General features: G+C 36.2%; 1 long non-coding RNA gene across 7 annotated transcripts; it reads right to left on the bottom strand.

The window, feature by feature from the left end:
* On the bottom strand, positions 4,968–14,491 carry LOC110405646. 7 transcript variants are annotated; one of them, XR_002443030.1, is made up of 4 exons: positions 13,891–14,491; positions 9,480–9,590; positions 8,268–8,358; positions 4,968–6,846 (listed from the first exon to the last, which is right to left on the bottom strand). It is a non-coding gene; the product is annotated as an uncharacterized LOC110405646 (long non-coding RNA). The 7 variants fall into 7 exon arrangements; XR_002443028.1 differs by having other exon boundaries at positions 8,268–14,021; positions 14,211–14,491; XR_002443033.1 differs by having other exon boundaries at positions 8,268–14,021; positions 14,141–14,491.

The raw sequence follows: 14,630 nt of genomic DNA on the forward strand, positions 1-14,630 counted from the left end.
GATTTCTCTTGACTGTGACCTTTCATTGACAACGTAGGACATCCACCTGCCAACCAGTTCTTAAATCCCTGTATCACATCTGAAACATACAGGTATAATCCCATAAATATTTCATTACTACTTAGGAAGAAGAAATGTCAGTTTTGAATTAAAATGCATCCAGATAACACCGGTAAATGTTATGATAGGGAGGAAGAAAAGCTAGTTGTAACACAAGAAAAAACATGCAGATAGTCTGTTCTTTCCTGAAAATGGACTGTCAGCAAAGCCAATTTTTTAAACTGAATGCATGCAGTTTATTTACACCCTTAACCTTTCTCTGAACTCTCTGCTCATGACAGTAAGAGATACATTAGACTCCTGAAATGACAACACATACCCCTAGTTATTTGTCATGATTTTATGATTTTTGGTTATTGGTATTCCACAACATAACATCATGTAGTGAATGTATCTGGTTCTCAGAAGAGAAGGACTACTACAGTCCCCGTGGTACTTTGCTCCTCTGTTACCATTTTCCAGCTGGAGGGAAAAGATAAAAACTTGCAGATCACGAGACCTCGTCCCTTTTTCCGCCCATCTCTCGTCCTGACAGCACCTCGCTCTCCAGCCGTCTTATCGTCGGTAGTAGAGTAAGGCCTACCTTGATTTTGGGACATTCTCTCTCTCTGTATTGGATTTATCAGCTTAAATTGTAATTATATTGTATTATAGTGTGTTGTTTTGCATTCCGATATCTTATTTAGTAAATTTGTTTGTTTCTCCTCAGATTGTTGCCGCTGTTCTTTGCTCTCAGGGCCATCTCCTTACCCTTTTCCCCTTTTCCCTTTTCCCGGGGTGTGGGCCCGTGGGTCCCCCGTCCCCTTTGTCACAGAACCGAGCCGAATGCCCGTAAACCGTTGACATTTTTTGGTGGAGAATGCGGGCAAAATTAAGGCAAAATTGAGGCAAAATTAAGGGCAAAATTCTGCCTTTTTAGCTTTTAGAACAAAGCTAAGACTGCTTTTTAGCTCTTAGAACGAATCTTTCTCTGCTCTCAGAAAGCTTCGTTATCATAACTGCAGGTGTTGATTATTTTCATTTTATTTCTCCCAGTGTTTCTGTGGACCACATAGAGTGATATGCTTTATTCTTCTGTGTAGAAACAGTGAGTAGATGGATGAACCAAAATATTCTTCTTCAGTAGAGACTGCAAGAAAGAATATGTACTGCAAATAACATCAAAACATCGTCCTCCTCCCTTTCCTGCTCCTGTCAAATGAGCAGTACTCTTCTGTCACTTTTTCCTGTTTGCTCTTTCTGGTTTTCTTTCCCCAAGCTCTATTTTGTGATTTGTGAGTTGAGAGGAGGTTGTGTACATGAGTTTCTTCTTTTGATGACAAAAACTTTTAAAGCACATCTACAAAAACAGAATTTGACAATTGCATGCTAGCTTCAAGAGCACTGACGCAGTGAGTGTAACACAGTCCCAGTCTGACTTTCAGACACAGAATCAAAATAAGTACAGGTGTACTTTTCTCACTGAAGCCAGTGAATATTCTTTGAATTCTGAATATATGCAGACCTAGAATGTGATCATGCAAGCATATCATTCCTTACTCAGCTTACCAGTGTTTTTCTTCACATTTTGAGTTCATTTTCCTTGATTATAGACAATCTAGATGCAATCAAAACAGTGCCTTTGACACCAGTTAGTACTTTTCAATCTCTTTCAGAAACCCTTTACATTGAGATCACAACTGGGGTATTTGAAGCTACAGTACATTGATATCTCATGGGTTTTTTTGTTTGTTTGTTTTTGGTGTTTGGTGGGTTTTTTTTGGTGATAGAATTGTCCAGTTGTTTGTTGTTTTTTTTCTCTTCTGTCATTTTCAGCAGATGAACTCACACATGATAAAAAATTCTATGAGATTTACCGTCTTGTACTTTTAATGGCTACCTTTATTACCAGTTTTAGAGTCCTAATTCTCACAGTCTCTCTGTTCTTTCTGATTTTTCAGAGCTGATAATCCTTCTTGGTGTTATCATCAGTACATTTTATTAATACGCATACTTGTAGAATTGTGGTCAATTTCGAAATATAATTATATAAAATTTAATAGCCTGTCCTTTCATTGTTACTTACTACTCCTCCCTGAACAATTTTAATATTTTCTACTTATTCCGTTTTTTAGCATTCTAAGAAAGCACTGTGTTTTAACCTTGGCTGTCTGTCAGGTGCCTGCTGCTCTCTCACTCCCACACCTCAGAAGGACACCTGAAGAAATGCAATAAAAAAAATCAATATGTTGAGATAAGGACAATGAGCTCATTCACCAATTCCAATCATACACAAAACAAATTCAGCATAAGAGGGATTAGTGTACTTTTTGCCAATTAATAACAGAATAAGATAGTGAGAAATAAATAAAAAGCAACTTCATTCCCATCCATACCTTCTAATCCTGCTCAACTTCAATTTCAACTCTTCAGCATCCTTCCCATCACATGTCAGAGGAGGATGGAGAATGGGGGCTGTGATTAGTCCATCTCTGTCACTCCCACCTCACTCTCTTCTCCTTCTCCATTGTGGAGTTCATCCAAACCTGCAGCTCTTCACAACTTGCCCTAATACAGATCCTTCTAATGGGCTGCAGTTCTTCAATAACTGCTGCAATATGGGTTTGTACTGTGGAGAGCTGTCCTTCAAGAACAGAGTGCTCCAGAATGGATCCTTTGCTGCATGGGCTTCTCTTCAGATTACTGTTTGGAGATCTGCTCCGTGCAGTGCTTGTGGGCTTCAGGGGGTTGGCCTGCTTCTCCATGGGCCTCTCCTGGGCTTCAGGGAACTTCTGGTCCATGCCTGGAGCAATTCCTGCTGCACTGACCTCATTGCCTGCAGGGCCATTTCTCTCACATTTCCTTAACTCCATCTCTCATGACCACCACACAGTCTTTTTACCCTTTCTTAATTCTGTTAACAGAGAGGCACCACCAGTGTGGCTGATGGGCTCACATTTTTTCAGTGATGGGTCTCTTTTGGAACCTTCATGGAGTCCAACATGGGGGCAGCTGCTGGCCTCTTCTCACAGCCCTGCAGCACCCCCACCCGACTACCTGCTACCAAAACCTTTCCACCTGAATGAAATACAGCAACCTTCTCTAATAGCATAATATCAAATACTTTAATAAAATATTTTAGTGAACTTCAGTCAGATGAAGAGTATAATATTGCCTTTTTCTAGAAGATCAATGGCTTTATTAGTGGAAGATATAGATTTTTTTTCAGGGTAATCTATATAAATTTGTACTTCACTTAAACTCCTTTTCTGTTTACATAAATGTCTTTTGCTATTCTTTATTATCTTTCCATCCTCCTAGTCCACATTTGCTTCCCCTTGAGATCATACTACTGTGTTTTATCTCAGTTTTTCTCTTTCCCTCCTTCTCTATTCAAAAGAAATGCTGCATTCACCACTTCCAGTTGCAAAGTATACCACCCCTACAGTTGATAGATTCATTAAAGATAGCTGCTATCAGACCTGAGCTTTCATTTGCCAGCCTTGGTGCAAAGCTTATCTGGAGACTCTGCTCTGAGAGTACTAAGCAATGCAAGCTTCGTTTCCACCTCTGTTGTTATTTCTGTTTCCTTGCCTCTGTTATCATGAGACTTCCTGCCTTTCTCCCACATTCAGTATCGTTTTTATCAGAAAATGTGGCAAAGCATTCATTCAGTTTGGGAGCAACCTTTAGCTTTTATCCTTATTCTATTTTCACTTCTTTTTCTCTTTATTTATACAGTTAAAGAATCTTTTGTTACTTGTTGAAATATTCTTTGGACACTATGAGGATAAAAGCATGGAGATACAAAAGAGATTGGGTGGATTAGAGAGACAGATTTCTTGGTGTCAGGACTATGCTTATGTTCGTTTCTTCCCCCTGGTGCTAGTAAAAAGAGCATACTATCAGAGAGGAAAGAAAGGCCTTTTCTGGAGCCTTAATTTAGCACTGAATGTGAACACAGAATGTGATTAAATAAATCTGTGCAAGATACAAAACCTTGGGCTCATGTGAATTGCACAGTCAGCTCACCACAAACATAGCATGAGTTCGGAGATAATTACTTTTCTACAGAGAGGCATCTGCTCATTTTGAAGCAGGTGGGGGTGATTATATGAATTATATTAAGTATTAAAAGCTACTATCACTTGAATAACATTTCTTCGTGCAGTCTCCAGTCTCTCTTTTCTTTGTACCAACAGCTCTTTTCTTCCAGAAAAAGTTTGTCAAAGTATTTTTCATTTAAATTAACCTTTATGTACTGTCCATATTTTTCCCTTCTGATCTTTTTCTAGATGCACTTGAAATGTTATGAATGCCCTTGACTTTCATCTCTTAATTCCAATGAGTTTTTGACCCAACTGCTTTGTAAGTATAGGTGCTTCACAGCAATTTAAAAAAAGAAAAGAAAAAAAAAAAAAAAGCAAAACACTTAAATGTACTTGGGCTAGTAATTTTAGAGGGGATTTTGAAATACAGTTACAAAAACTCATTCATTCTAGCAATGAGAATAAGCTGGCAAGAGAAAAAACAGAGCCACATTAATTGTGGGCAGGGGATGCTCAGCATGAGATATCTATTCCCAGATGAGTTTACTCAGTCTTACACTGTTTAATCTTAACACAACGCAATAAAATTAGTAAGGGATAATGTCAAATACCAAATTAAAAGAAGCCTTGAGATCTGCACTATTTTAACATTCTGTGTAATATACACCAAAAATGATCAAACACTAAGCTGTTATATAACACTTTCAAGCATTGTGCTTCCTACATGCAGGTACACTTATGTTGATTATTAATTATCATTTCAGGCTTCATTTCAAAAGATGAAGTCATTTCAGGAATTGAACGATATTTTATACTGTAGCAGATAGTAGTCTTTGAGTAAACAATGTACAGCAATATGAAATACCAAGACACGATAACTCAGAATTAATCTCGGTGCATTTTATTTTCCTTCACATAGTAAAATTCTCAGTTTCAAGGATAGTAGAACAAAGAAAGAAGCTTTCTAAGGCACTAAAATAAAAAAATACTAAAATTAAAAATACTAATGGTTTTATTCTTCATTAAAGAATAAATCATGAAAATGTATTTTTCAGTTCTGTCTCTAAGCTAAGAAATCCTCTGTGTACGTGGTTTTCTCTGTATATGTTAAATAACTTAAGGAAGAGAGGCATGGAAGGAGAAGGAAGACAAACAGAATTTCCTGTTCATCAGCTGAGCTGGATTAGAGAAGTTAACTGGTTGATTGTTTTTTTTTTTAACTGTATGCAGTAGAGGTTGATCCTTCTCACGAATATCCCGTTACATTTTATTGTGTTGTGACAGTTGGCAGTAGAGGGTCAGTCTGACAAATTGACATATGACATGGAAGTGTGGATGAAGCAAAGGAGTGTCATTGATTTCCTCCATGTGGAAAAAATGGCACCCACTGACATCCATTGTCACTTTCTGAATATTTCTGGAGACCAAACAATGAATGCGAGCACAGTGAGGTGGTGGGTGGTATGTTTCAGCAGTGGCAACAGTGGGTCACCTCCACTGGTGTAGATTTGTACAAGTACAGAATGCAGGCTCTAGTTTATGTTTGGTGAAAATGCATAGCTAATGAGGATGACTATGCTGAAAAATAGTGTTTTGTATCTGAGAATTTTCTCTATCAGTGTTATTGTGCTCTTTGTATCTGTTTCAATGGAAATAGATAAGAGACATTACTGTCAGAGCAACCTACATAATAATGGATTGGAATCTAAAATAGTAACTATTTATGGTCTTTTTGCTCTAGGTCAGATGGATCCTGAGGATAACACAGGGAAGTACTCTCATTTTCAGACCCTGTAGACTTCACATATGAAGTCATGCACACAAAAATAAAGTTTTTAAGTGAAGTTCTGCTTGAGAGAACAAGCTAATAGCTGAGACAAGGACATCCAGAAGTCTCCTCCAGATGTTTTGGGTGAATGAGACTGAGCTCACAAGAGAGGAAAAGAGTAGCTCTCCTTTGCAAGGTTCAGGAGCAGCTTCACAGCCTGAAAAGCTTTCAGACTGACAGACCTGAAGGAGCTCTCATCTGTTTTCTCTGTATCTCAACTGTTCCCTGAGAAGAAAATAAAACCACTGAAGAAACAGATTTTTACGCATACTGCTCATCACCTCTGTAGGTGTGAGGACCTTCATGTGACATGTGCAGACACGCGACTTGCATCTCCTGCCTGCTCTCTTGTCTATTGAGATGCCTGCAAGAACAAAGCTTTAGACATCCTTATATATCTGGTTATTGTTTATTGCTTGTTCTTCAGTGGCTACAGAAAAAACATAGCATATGTGTTAGATCTGAGCAGGAATCAGCTCCAGGCAGCTGAAGCCAATATGCCTCAATTAGTATTACAACAGTCATAGAATCATGGAATGGCTTAGTTTGCAAGGGATCTTAAAAATCATCTCATTCCAACCTCTCAGACATGGACAGAGTTACTAGTCCTAGATCAGTCTGCTAGAAAGGGTCTCGGTACAAGTAAGGAAATAGTTTCTGTAACAACTTACTTTTGTTATTTTCTTCAACTTCCATCCTGTTCTCAGCCTCATGACAGAACATTTGAACTCTTTTTGTGAGCTTTTGACTTCAAAAAATAGCACTATCCTCAAAAATGGAAAATGTGCCACTGGAAATGGCAAAAAGGTGATAACCAAATAGAACTGAAAGTTCACCACGAAGAAGGAAAATCACATATTGTGGAAGCTGTTCCAAGCTCAGCTTCTCTTTGAAGACTACTACGAAGAGCAAGAGAAAAGCTCAACAAGTCTATAAAGAAAAGAAAACAGACACACAAAAAATATGCATCATTAATTAAGAGTTAAAGAAGCTATATGTCTTGGGAAAGATATGGAGTGATCTGTCTCACAGGAGAATTAATTCATAGGTCTCTAACTTTTTGGCTTACTTGGGTTACACTAAGTGAAGAGGAATTGTTTTGGGACACATATAAAATATATAGTATAATTAATACAGATAAGCAATAAAACTTATTTTATTTTTTATATATCTTTATTAAAACATAAAAAAGCAGAGCAAAAAAAGCCATAAAATTAGTGGGATATTTGAATTTTTTTAATATGAATGCATCAGTGTCTGATTTGATGGAAGTGATTGCAATTCTCAATGAGTTCTCAATGTGTTCATTAGAGAATTTGAGGAAATTTTACTGTTCCTGTGCTTCATCCTTGAAAACAGTTGGTCATAAATGTACATACTGCCAAAAAGTGATGACATTAATGAGGCATGATTGTGAAGTGAGAGATATTTTTCTCTGATAAGATGGATCTCATAAAAGTCTAGTAAAGAGACATGATCATATTTTTGAGTTGAATGCCTGATTGCAACTCTATACATTCCATTTGAAAATTCGCAGGTAATATATTTATATCAACTGAAAATGGAGTCACAAATATACACAAAATAATGATTGTTTTTTTTTGGCAATCTTGAAAGCTGTTCTCAAATTTCTTTATCAAAATGGAAAGCTGCCTATTTTTTGCTGTTCACAGAGCAGTGCTTAGCCAATATATCAAAATGCATACCATTATTTTCCATTACTCAACTTAGCACTGCACTGTGCCCTCTCCGTGTCCTGATTTCAGCTGAGACAGTGCCGATCACACATCAGTGTGTGACTGTTGCACATCCGGGGCTGGGCTGGGCCATTTGGTAGGGGCAGAGCCTCTGCTATGATGGTGCTGGGCAGGGGGTGGCCACAGGATGGGTTGGGCCAGACTGCATGCAGCCTGTGGGTCAAACATATCTGAATTAATTTATCTCGTCTCCAGTGTGAGCCAAAATGTCCAGTAAATGATCACATCATAAAAATAATCTTCTCTAACTTTTTGTGTGTAGAGGAACACTTAAACACATAAGATATCCAAGACTTGTGAGCATGAATGTCTTGTCCGAACAGTATTAAGCCATTCCCCAGTATGGAATAGACGATGATTCTCCAAATGGCAAAAGCAATGGGGGTTTTGGTTATGGGGTTTTCATACACAAGAGAGAGCAGCAGCTTCTATGTTGAAGCCTGAAAATGGTGTGAGGCACCTTACACTGAGCTGTCAGCAATTGTGAGAAATCTGGACCTGCTGGAAGCAATTTTTTGAATCATTCTACAAGACTGACCAGCACACTGTCTAATTCAAGTGTTCTGAAATGCCCGTGTCTCTGGGAACACATACCTCATGCCCTTGTGCCCTCTAGTAAAATGCCTTCTGCCTTTGTACTCATACTGGTAGTCCATGCTGATGTAACTCAGAACAGGACAATTGCCTATAAATAAAAAAAAAGTCAAATGTAACATTCAGGAAAAGTCTGCTAACTACAGAGAAGAGATCTCCCAAGAAGCTAGAATTAGAAATGCTTGTCCACACAGACATGAAGCTAGTTCCATGTTACTACGTGCAGCCAATTTGTGGAAGACTGAAAGGATTTTTTATTATATTATTAATACTAGACAATACACTCCATCTTTTGTGTTGCATTAAAAATTTACACAGCTCGTAGTTTGTACAAGCAAAACCTTACCTCCATTTCCAACAAAGAGACCATTGTCTACATGCTTGTTTGATAGGTTCATATTATAAGGCACACAAATCACCTGTTGTCTGATAATTTTCAGAGTAGGAGCTTTGATACAGGCACTAGAGTCTTACATACAGAGTGATAGATAGTGATAAATACATCTTAATAGAAACAAACATAATGAATAATGCATAAATATAGGAATAAACAAGACAATCTGTTATACTACCACAAGCTCCGCCATAAAACATACTTGACAAGTCTGTAATTTAGGACATTTTTTTTTGTCAAAGATTTGTAAATCATTAACCTATCTGGGGACTCATTCATTAACTTCAGCAAACCTGGAATGGTTTCAATGCATTTTCAGCAAACATTACCAGGAACTGTATTCCTCCTCTGCAAAGAAGTTTTTCAGCAAGTATAAATATAGTTCAGCCATAAACAGATAAAATTCAGCTATATCGTTTAGCAGATTAATCATTAATTTTAATTTCTAATTTTCTTTCTATCATTTTATCTATCAACAGATTTTAACATTGATTTAATTATTTATATATTTATTTACTTATAGCTAAATTGATATACTTTTTTTTAGAGAGAGATTATGATTTACATTTTCATTGTTGTTGAATCTTATTTTACACATCAGGTATACAGCATTTACCAGTCTTAACAAAATTCTGATCTCATTCACTGTAACTGAAAGATATAATTACTTCCATGTTCTGCTTCATCTATTATCAATTTAAACTTAAGTTTTGGCGATACTTTTGGTCTATTAACTCACACCAGTGAGTCAGTAGTATTTTAAGTCAGTTTTAGATTATCTCTACACATAAAAGCAAAATATTCTGTCTGATTCTTACTCAGCATGCAGAGTTGTTGAAATGAATGAGAACAGTGGAATGCACAGAGTTGGCAGAGCTTCTCTGGCATCAGTGGAGCTATGCCAGATGATACCAGCTGAAATTCTGGATCTGTGAGTACAAGGATGACAGTAGTAAATGTTTTATATTAGATTTTTTCCACTGTAGCCTCTCAAAGGAATATTTCTTGGCTTTTGTGACCAATGAAATCTTTCAAATATAGTATGAAGTGTACACTCTAGACAAACACTTGTGTTCTCCTGAAGTGGTAATAAAATACAAATGTATCTGGTACATGTCATTCCTATATTTCCACAGAAAACAACAGTTTGGAACAATAAGGAACTGATTAAAAAAGTAGGCATGCAATTATTTTTCTCCAAATCATTAACTGAAATACAACCAATATGAGAAATTTAACTTCTGAATACCTGAAAACATATAGAACAGCTTGTAATAGAAATGCCCGTTATTTAGCAGTGGGTTGGCTTTCACTTGTGACTGGCTGATTTTGTAAAAAAAAAATGCTATTAATTCCAAAAAAAAGGCAAAGACACTATCAACATAGATATGACCTTTGAAATTTAAGATTTTTCATGTTCTGCAGGACATTTCTGTGAAAATATAGCTAGTATGGAACAACTTACAGGCCCTCTTGTCCTGCATTTAGTGTGTTGAAAAGCTAAGCACTGCCAGTTAATCATTGAAATGTATGTATACCCTCTCCTTAAAAAAAATGATTTAGGATGCCAGGAATGAGCAGTTCTATGAAAAAAAAGATCAGGTTTTCCACTACTGAGAGAAAGAACTGTTTAGCTAATGGCAGCTGAAATCATCTCTTCGTGAAGGATCCTTGAAGGTCTAGCAGCTAATGTCATGGTTTTATGATTTTTGTTATCAGTATTCCACATCATAACATCATGCAGTGCATGGGGAATTAAAGAGTTAATGCTCCAGTTCTGTGGATCATCGATAGAAGAGAAGAAGAGCTACATCTCCCTGAGGACTTTGCATTGTTCTGTTTCCATTTTCTGTTCAGAGAGAAAGATAGAACTGTTTGCAGATCACGAGACACTCTCTCTTTTCCCTTCTGCTCGTCTCGGCAGCGTCTCATGTTCAGCATTAGATTAAGGCCTTTGGTTTTTGGACACTCTCATTTTATTTGCTTTATGAGCTTCAATTCCAATTATATTGTATTATATTGTATTATATTGTATTATATTGTGTTATCTTGCATTCTGATATGTTTTTTAGTAAATTAGCTTTCCTTCTCAGATCGTTGCTGCTATTTTGTTTTTAGGCCCATCTCCCTACCCTTTCCCCTTTTCCCTTGTCCTCTTTCCTGGGGAGTGGGCATGTGGGTCCGCCCACCCCATTAGTCATGGAACCGGGCCAAACCAGCCCATAAACTGCTGACAGCTAGACTTCCCATTGTACAATCAAACCAAGTAGATAAATTCCTAGCTAACTGAACAGTGGGAGGCTTTCTTCTTTAAGAGCAACTGAATCTTTGAAATTTAAATCTGTAGAGTCTTAATAGTAAACTAATACTCATGGACTACACCACCTGACTACATATGCATTCTCTCTCCATTTTTTTCCACCCTGCGAAACAGTTTAACCATGTCTGCCAAGGATAAATGAAATAGCTAGTTTGTGGTACATGATAGGTTGTAAAAACAACCAGAGATTTTCTACAGCCATAGTGGAAAATCTAACAGTACACTGAATGATAGTTTTGCTTATAGTGAATGTGTAGTCAGTTCTTCTAGAGCTCATGGCTATTTCAGAACATTTTTAGTTTCATAAAACTGGGATCTCTACAAAAAGGATTGAACGTATTTGTATGCAGGATATGTTTTCCTCTACAAAATGAAGTAATCTAATTACCGTGAGCCATTTTATTCATACCTTTAAGCTACTTCCAATCTATTAACACAGAAAAAAAAAATACTCATTTACAAGAATACATATAAGAAGAAATAATAACTTTAAAGGTAGCCACGCTGCAAATAGGATGATGAAAAGGGAGGAAGAGAAGATAAATATTCTTTGTGCGTGTTTCCAGATTAGAAATGTTAACATTAGTGGTTGTTTATCTTGAATACTTTAAAAATATATTGAATTCCATGTCTGTTTATGTTTAAGGAACATATAAACTGAGAAATATTTGAACTGAGAGTCCTGTTGTATGTCTTCTGAGGATAACCACAACCTAAGGGTTGACTTCCATGCCTATTTTCATTCATCCACATATTCAACAGAACCATTAAGATCTCATGCACAAGTAAACATCATCTGATTATATTTAAACATAATTTTGCAGTATTATTTATACCTTTTCATCTTCTTCTAGTTCTGGATATCCTCAAGGATTGTTTTGTTGATTTTTTTTTTTCTCTTAGGTGATATAAACCATCAGTTCTTCAAGTCTGGAGTAGTACCTCATCTTTTAAAATTAATGTGTTTGTGTAGCATTAAACACTCTTTTGATCATTAAACAAATCATAGCTTCCTGTTTGGCAATAAGCCCATGAAACTGTATTTCTTCTTTATAGTAGCAAATGGCAGCCTCCAGGGTTAACAAAGCTGTCTGTTTCATAGCAATTGGAAATTCACAAAGAGATCGAGATTATTTTTCTTTTAGATGTTGCATGGAATTTCATATTTAACACATATGTTCAGATAAAATATAATTTTCCTTTACCTGATTAAGTTGCCATTCAAAAATATTGCTATTTTCTTTCAAATATAGCAAGATTTCTGATTGAATACAGCCTTACTGATACTATATGAAATAATGAAAAGCTATGGGAATTGAAGACTACTGCATGGGAAGTTAACTATAGCAATAATGGCTGCTAAATTATCACTAAATGTCATATCATGAGCAAACACCACTGCTATAATATTTAACAAAAAACTTAAATTTTATGATTTCATTTTTTGTAATCTTAGCTGATATAGGACAGGTGGTTTTTTTTAAAGGAAATTGCTTTACTGGACATAAAATGGATGACTTTTCAGTCAAACATCTCCACTTGAAGATTTCTTTTCACAATGCTAATTTTATTTTATTTTATTTTATTTATTTTATTTTATTCAGTTCAGTTGCTGTTCTTTAGTGCTAAAGATTCTGTTGTTCTATTCAGCAAATACTAGATTTAAATTATATAGTCTTAGGAAAATGCAAAAATAAACTCAAACTATGAACAGTTTTAATGTAGTTTGCCACAATTTGATTTTTTTCCCAATAATAATATATTAAGGAATATCAGAACTTTTTACAGCCTCCTGATACCGTATTAGGTTCTACTCTCTGGTGAAAAATTACTGTTAATGAGCACATGACAATTTATCAGCATTAATAGAACACTGCATTATGAAGCCATTAGCAGCTCAGCAATTAATGTGATTGATGTGTCTAGCTAATTCCCAGTGCCAGAACCATGTACGTTAGCAGAAAGACCAGTGCATTTGCACAGGAGCACCATTCTCTTGCCAAAGTACAAAAGAAATGCAATTTAGAACTTTTTGTTCTTTTGTAAGTTGCACTAACACAATAAAACAAAGAAGCTGTGGGAAAAGTAATTGAATTTTCCCCAAAATCTCAGATGTACTAAGTTTAACTTTACAGCTATCAGCTTTCTTAAAGATCTATGTTAAAGCAAATCATACCACGCCCTCTTTGATAGGCTCATGACTCTAAATTAGCACTACCCATTTCTGAGAATTCAAGAGGAGCATTTTTTCAGTTAGTGAATTCATTGATCTGAGTTCCAGTAGCAAGAAAATATTTGTATAATCTCCCAAAAAATGCTTCCTTGTTCTTTCAACTGACTTTTATTTTTTAATTCTTATGTGTCATGTTTTTAACACGCCTCAGTAAACATACGGATGGAATCCAATCAATCCAGTTATTGTCAGCCATCTTTTTCAAGTCAGAAACTTCAGCTCTCTGAAAAAGGAACAGAGAGGAGCTCATTTCCTGAAAACTGCTACAAATCTTGGGGCAAAAATTAGCTTTACTCTAAAAGTTCTGAATAACCTATGGCAGCAGATCCAAACTCTGTAAGGAACATGTGAACACCTATTTACAGATTTAAATTCTTCCCAAAAGAATTCATGAAAGATTCAAAAGAATGCTTGATATTATATGGCATGGATACTTTCTGAAATTTAAAACTCCATTCAAAGCAGAACGTCTAAGGCTTATTTAAAGGATTAGATCCCCAGAAAGTTAACTAGAATTGGAACCTCTCCTCATCCTTATAAATGCAACTTTGTTTTCCCCATTTTGAAAAATACATCATTTTCTCCCTCATTTCCATTCATAGTATTGCTTTGCAGATCTTCTTGGCTTACCATTTTATTTCATGTCTCTTTGTCTCTCAGGTCAACCACTACTTACCTGTTCTCAGTTTCACAGCCTGTTCCCAGTCTACCGTCTTTCATGTATCACAGAGATTAATTTTCCCATCAGCTCAGAATCCCATGTCCATTCACATATTCAGCAGATTTTTCATCCAACATCTTTAATCCCTTATCATAATTATAAAATATTAGAAAACGCATTGCAACTACAGAAAATATTATATATCAAGCTGCTTTTCCTCTATTTCTATTTTAGTTTTACATTTACAGAGTCCTGGAGTAGTTACCAAAAATTCTGGTTATATCTCTAGATTCAGTGTTGGGGAACGCCCCGGTATCCCCAAAGGGTTGCCCTACCGGTACTCGCGTGGGGAACGCACGATCAAGTCAATATGAGATGCATCCAATTTTATTGTAGCAACACACCATCTTATATAGCATATATGCTTCCAGGGATACAGGGTCCAGGGATACAAGCTCTATGCAACGCGCACGCTAACAAATCGTTGCCTGAGTTATCTCCATATATGGGATATGTTGTTAACTACAACACTATGGATACAGAATACTATGGATATGCTGGAATATACTAGAACACACTGGAAACACCACATTCCACGTATCTAGGGATTACATCATTACATTATAAATCATTAGTAAATCAGTAGCTACGTGCTGCCGAGCAACCTGCTTCTCAACAATTCAGACCTATGACTAGAACTCTTCATCAGTACTGAAATATAAATACAAATTTTAATAACAAAAATATTTAAAATA

The sequence above is a fragment of the Numida meleagris genome, chromosome 1 (genome assembly GCF_002078875.1).
Source record: "Numida meleagris isolate 19003 breed g44 Domestic line chromosome 1, NumMel1.0, whole genome shotgun sequence".
Classification (NCBI taxonomy): Eukaryota; Metazoa; Chordata; class Aves; order Galliformes; family Numididae; genus Numida; species Numida meleagris.